The 6,556-nt window shown below is 38.8% G+C and overlaps 1 long non-coding RNA gene across 1 annotated transcript; it reads right to left on the bottom strand.

Moving 5' to 3' along the window:
- Nucleotides 1-456: 456 nt before the first annotated feature.
- Nucleotides 457-1,859, bottom strand: LOC144806228 (uncharacterized). Its single transcript, XR_013605731.1, has 4 exons — nucleotides 1,785-1,859; nucleotides 1,419-1,562; nucleotides 1,183-1,277; nucleotides 457-768 (listed from the first exon to the last, which is right to left on the bottom strand). It is a non-coding gene; the product is annotated as an uncharacterized LOC144806228 (long non-coding RNA).
- Between the last annotated feature and the right edge of the window lie 4,697 nt (nucleotides 1,860-6,556).

Below are 6,556 nucleotides of genomic sequence, written 5' to 3'. Positions count from 1 at the left end.
ATTAACACAGAAGGAGAGGTAGTACCATCTCAAGGAAAACAAACATTGGCATAGCCAATAGGTCTCACCTTTGGGACCTTATACGTTTTTAGCCATGCAACAGTTGATGTTGGTGCACCAAGGATTTTGTGCTGCGGAACTAAATACTTATAAGGTCCCAAAAGTGAGACCTATTGGCTATGCCAATGCTTGTTCTTTTTAGTTACTGTTATGTGTTTGATAGGTAGCTAAAAAGTCGTGCATTGGTAAATGCCATTGGTTTTGCCTAGGTAATTAATAATGTTTTGCTGTAGTAAGTGTTAGCTTGGTGAGCTATTTTGCAATATAAATTACTGAAACTCCGTTAAAGATCTTAAGACAGGTCAATGTCGAGCCTGACTATCTACGGTGCTGTGACCAAGGACTGTCTCTACCTGGTTTGTCCCTCATCTGATACTCTTCTCTAGCATTGCCTTTGTATGATCAGTCTCTCCTATAGTCTGGGCAATAGGAATTATGTGGCAGGGGAATCAAATTATGCAGCAGGGGTGAGTAAATTATGGCCAAAAATGCAAATTATGTGGGATTATGCAGCACATTTTGCAATAATTTAACTTAATTATTTATCAATTTTTAAATTTAACATGGTCTGTGCATTAGTTGTACCTTATTGGTACCACTTTAATACCCAAATATAGCAAGAGTTCTTTTATTCAATTCAGTTGAAAATGAAAAGCACACACAGGAGCTACAGCCGACGCGTTTCGTCCTCTTGGGACTTCTTCAGGGCTGTTTACAAAAAATGACAATATACAAAAACATACAGTTAAAATTAACATTAAAAAAGAAGCAGTTATGCTCATACAGAAAAAGCCAGGCTTCATGAACAATACATTGCAATATTAAAAACTAGTACAAAGCTTATGTACAAGCTGCCAACAACAATTGCAAATAAATGACTTGGTTGAGTTACAGAAAGCATTCTACAATTACGTTCAACTAAGATCAACATATTCTTGGTTATTGCACAATGTTCTCTATATAGGTCTGTCCCTCTTTGGACTGTCATCCTCACCTCAAAGATTTATAGCACATCCTATATCTATGAGAAAGAAGGGGCCCCACCATCAAGAAATTATCAAAAGAAGGGGAGTAGTCAGTAGCTGTTGAGCGGGGATATTAGCACTAAAGAATAAAACATACCAAAATGAATAATAAGATGATGTTCTTAGGTCTTCTCCCGTGGTTATTGGGTACGTGGGTATATCCGTGACGTTCTATTATACTGAAGGGGGCATCTAGAAATGATTGATGAAAGAATTGGTGAAAAAAACATTGGTAAGAGGTCTAGTGACAGCCAACTTCTAAGAGGAACACTTTTAGAAAATTTGGAAGCTACCAATAGCTGTGAATGGTTGCGAGTAAATCAAATGACCTACCATATTTGACAAAGAGTTCTCAGCGGAGGAATCTGGTCTGTTAGAGCCGTTCTTGTTAATAGGCGGTGTGTATCTATTTGTAGTCACGTTCAGCCAATACACTCAAAAATTGAGAGGTATTTCAATATTATGCTTGTAAATCACCTATAATAATATAAAAGTTTTCTCTTAGAGATTTTCCTACATGACAGCTCTAAAGGAGTAATAGGTGTTTGGTTTTATAAGGAGAGAAGGCTAGTCATTTGAGAATGAAAAACGGACATTAGTACTACCATGATACTTTTATCATACTGGTCATGATCAACCCTTAAGATTAGACTAGCCAGTTGTTTGTGCATAAGCAATGAACAGAAGTACATCACTTACATCAATATTTGGATGATAGTCCATGCAGTGCTGGAACCAGAGTAGTAAACAAGGAATGTAGTTCTGTCTGTCTATGTAAAACAAGAGAAAAGAGGGGAGGCGGGGGAAACAAGGATGAACATTATTATGAACTAAGCGTACGAAAAAAAGTGGCATGGGAAAGCCTTCACCTGGCCACTCCTATCTGTTAAGCCATTATAAGGCAGGACATTTTTCAACAACTGTCCACTATTGATTCTGGTGCCATTGTGAGGCAGAGCATTTTGTGGTAATTGTCCACCAAAGGTATACATCTGTGCTCAGTAGTTTAACTTACCTATTGTTACTTGCTTGTTGTAAGGGAAATATATGTTAAACCTCCTGCTTGGGCACTCTAAGAAAATTAATGAAAAAAACAGGAGAAAAAAGGGGGTTTCAATCAAAAGGGGTGACCCATAAGAACTTCCCTGTTTTAAAAAGTCTAATCTCTCTTTGGGAAAAATCCCTTTTGTTATATCTACTTAGTTTAGGTAACAAAAAAATATATAGGTTTAAATCTAAAGTCTATATTAAAATAGAGTTGAAGAACTAACATTATTATTTGCTCAAGCCTCTCTATAAAAACAAACAGGTTTCAACAGACCCCTGCTTTCTCAATATAAGTGTCCCTCTTACCCTAATAAAGTGAGCTGAAGCATCCCCTGGTTCCTAAATCAGCATGCAATACGACGTCCTCCTCCGTCAGGTACCGGCAGACTACTGAAGCAAGCCAACCCAGTTTATATACTGACCTAAATTGGTCCCAATTAATCACACCCGGTTCGAAAAAGTAAATAAATTCGGCAATTACCATGGCGGCCATGTTATGTCAGTGCCCGGTTTCTAGGTTGCACTGTTAAATGAGGCTTCGCGGCCGCCATCTTGTGTAAGTACGGGGTCCCGTTTCTATCCAGGAAAAGTCTGTGATGTTATTTCGAAAATAACATGGATGTTATTCCCCTAAATGAGTAAAAGGCCTGCCACACAGTAGTTTATAACGCCTACCCTGTACAAACCACTAAGGAATATCGGCGATTACCGTGGGGGCCATATTGTGTAAGAGCCCGGTTTCTGTATAGCAACGTGATGCGAAGCCTAATAGCCGCCATCTTGTGTAAGAGCGGGCTCTCGTTTGTGACCAAAAGCATAATTGGTTTTTTAGAAAGAGAGTTGAAGGCTTTTTTAATTTAGCGAAAAGCGTGTGATATTAAATACATCACGATCTCTTATGCTGTTGCCACAAAGTGTAGTCGGCGTTAGTGGCAATTAAAATATAATTCGAGCTATAATCACAGTGGACATATTCGAATAGAAAAATGAAGATGTGAAATAAGGTGGCCAAGTAAAAATAACTAGGGCAAATAAAAACCGCATTAACATGGATTGTGTCCAATGATGTGGAGAGAGGCAGATAAAGCCTCATTCAATGATGTTGAGGGACTGATCGAAAAGCGGCGGCCATTTTGGTTTGGGCATGAACTTGACAATCATAAGGATAAAGATGAATGCCTGGTCCATGAAGATATAAGAAAAAGACGCGAATTAACATCAATATTCATTTGTATTGCTTCATTTGTGACAATATATATACATTTTTAACCTATTCGGCAAGGACCCTTATTCTCAAATTTCAATGTGCGCAAACTAATACATTGATATATTACTATTTATTTCAAATGTTACTAGGGTGCCCATCAGAACTTTTCAATAGCCTAACATGGCAGCCAAACTGTACTAGAACTAAATTCGGGGACTGGTTATGTATGGTGTATCCTTTGAGCTAAACAGGACTTCTAGCAAAATGGTCTTATCACATCATTTTCTGGGGCAGGTACATTGATGACGTTATTATGTTATGGAATGGACCTGCCCCGGATTTATTGTCATATTTTGAGTTCCTGAATGACAATCCGTATAATGTGAAACTCACCATGGAATATAGTGGATAGCAAATTGACTTCTTGGACGTAACTTTTTTTATTGAGAATAATATGATCAATAGCAAGACACATAGAAAAAGCACTGCATGCAACAGTACGTTGCACTTCAAAAGCGCACATCCCCGCCATGTGATCAACAATATACCATTTGGTGAAATGTTGCGGATGCGAAGAAACTGTAGCACTGAGGAGAGTTTCCAGACAAACATTAGAGAAACCGAGGAACGCTTCTTCCAAAGAGGTTATCCTTGGAAAGCTCTCAACAAAGCAAAGGAAAGAGTAGCGAAAATAACTAGAGAAAGCACATTGGAAAATAGGGTCCCAAAAAAGAACAACAAATCTCCCCTTGCTTTCTCTACGAAATTCACTGATGAGAACAGTAGAGTGTTTAATACTCTAAGAAAACACTGGCACCTCCTGACGGAGATCCCCAGTATCAAAAATGATCTCCCTTCTAAACCCAAAATTGTCTACAGACGTGGTCACAACTTGAGGAATATGCTTTGCCCCAGCTTGGTGACCACTGTAGAACAGAAACAGTGTTGGTTTCGGCCAAAAACTATGGGGTTCTTTACGTGCAGAAACTGCAATGTATGCACATTAGGAAGGGACAAGACCAAAACCTTTTGCTTCAATACAAACAAAACACATAAAATCAAGCATTTCATAAACTGCAATACAACTTTTGTAGTATATATTGTAGGCTGCCCATGTGATAAAATCTATGTGGGCAGCACAAAACGACCTCTAAAACAGAGGATTCAGGAGCATGTTCGGGCCCATCGCAACAATGATCACAAGTATGCGATGACCTTCCATATGCAAGACAAGCATAAACCAGACGACACATGACGGTTTATGGGAATTGATCATGTCCCTGTGAACCCCCGAGGAGGTGAGCGAACCTTAGCCTCAAAGGATACACCATACATAACCAGTCCCCGAATTTAGTTCTAGTACAGTTTGGCTGCCATGTTAGGCTATTGAAAAGTTCTGATGGGCACCCTAGTAACATTTGAAATAAATAGTAATATATCAATGTATTAGTTTGCGCACATTGAAATTTGAGAATAAGGGTCCTTGCCGAATAGGTTAAAAATGTATATATATTGTCACAAATGAAGCAATACAAATGAATATTGATGTTAATTCGCGTCTTTTTCTTATATCTTCATGGACCAGGCATTCATCTTTATCCTTATGATTGTCAAGTTCATGCCCAAACCAAAATGGCCGCCGCTTTTCGATCAGTCCCTCAACATCATTGAATGAGGCTTTATCTGCCTCTCTCCACATCATTGGACACAATCCATGTTAATGCGGTTTTTATTTGCCCTAGTTATTTTTACTTGGCCACCTTATTTCACATCTTCATTTTTCTATTCGAATATGTCCACTGTGATTATAGCTCGAATTATATTTTAATTGCCACTAACGCCGACTACACTTTGTGGCAACAGCATAAGAGATCGTGATGTATTTAATATCACACGCTTTTCGCTAAATTAAAAAAGCCTTCAACTCTCTTTATAAAAAAACAATTATGCTTTTGGTCACAAACGAGAGCCCGCTCTTACACAAGATGGCGGCTATTAGGCTTCGCATCACGTTGCTATACAGAAACCGGGCTCTTACACAATATGGCCCCCACGGTAATCGCCGATATTCCTTAGTGGTTTGTACAGGGTAGGCGTTATAAACTACTGTGTGGCAGGCCTTTTACTCATTTAGGGGAATAACATCCATGTTATTTTCGAAATAACATCACAGACTTTTCCTGGATAGAAACGGGACCCCGTACTTACACAAGATGGCGGCCGCGAAGCCTCATTTAACAGTGCAACCTAGAAACCGGGCACTGACATAACATGGCCGCCATGGTAATTGCCGAATTTATTTACTTTTTCGAACCAGGTGTGATCAATTGGGACCAATTTAGGTCAGTATATAAACTGGGTTGGCTTGCTTCAGTAGTCTGCCGGTACCTGACGGAGGAGGACGTCGTATTGCATGCTGATTTAGGAACCAGAGGATGCTTCAGCTCACTTTATTAGGGTAAGAGGGACACTTATATTGAGAAAGCAGGGGTCTGTTGAAACCTGTTTGTTTTTATAGAGAGGCTTGAGCAAATAATAATGTTAGTTCTTCAACTCTATTTTAATGGAGACTTTAGATTTAAACCTATATATTTTTTTGTTACCTAAACTAAGTAGATATAACAAAAGGGATTTTTCCCAAAGAGAGATTAGACTTTTTAAAACAGGGGAGTTCTTATGGGTCACCCCTTTTGATTGAAACCCCCTTTTTTCTCCTGTTTTTTTCTTTAATTTTCTTAGAGTGCCCAAGCAGGAGGTTTAACATATATTTCCCTTACAACAAGCAAGTAACAATAGGTAAGTTAAACTACTGAGCACAGATGTATACCTTTGGTGGACAATTACCACAAAATGCTCTGCCTCACAATGGCACCAGAATCAATAGTGGACAGTTGTTGTAAAATGTCCTGCCTTATAATGGCTTAACAGATAGGAGTGGCCAGGTGAAGGCTTTCCCATGCCACTTTTTTTCGTACGCTTAGTTCATAATAATGTTCATCCTTGTTTCCCCCGCCTCCCCTCTTTTCTCTTGTTTTACATAGACAGACAGAACTACATTCCTTGTTTTCTACTCTGGTTCCAGCACTGCATGGACTATCATCCAAATATTGATGTAAGTGATGTACTTCTGTTCATTGCTTATGCACAAACAACTGGCTAGTCTAATCTTAAGGGTTGATCATGACCAGTATGATAAAAGTATCATGGTAGTACTAAT

Source organism: Lissotriton helveticus (assembly GCF_964261635.1).
Source record: "Lissotriton helveticus chromosome 1_1 unlocalized genomic scaffold, aLisHel1.1 SUPER_1_unloc_54, whole genome shotgun sequence".
Classification (NCBI taxonomy): Eukaryota; Metazoa; Chordata; class Amphibia; order Caudata; family Salamandridae; genus Lissotriton; species Lissotriton helveticus.
Note: the sequence above shows the minus strand (reverse complement) of the source record. Positions and strands in the feature narration are given on the sequence as shown.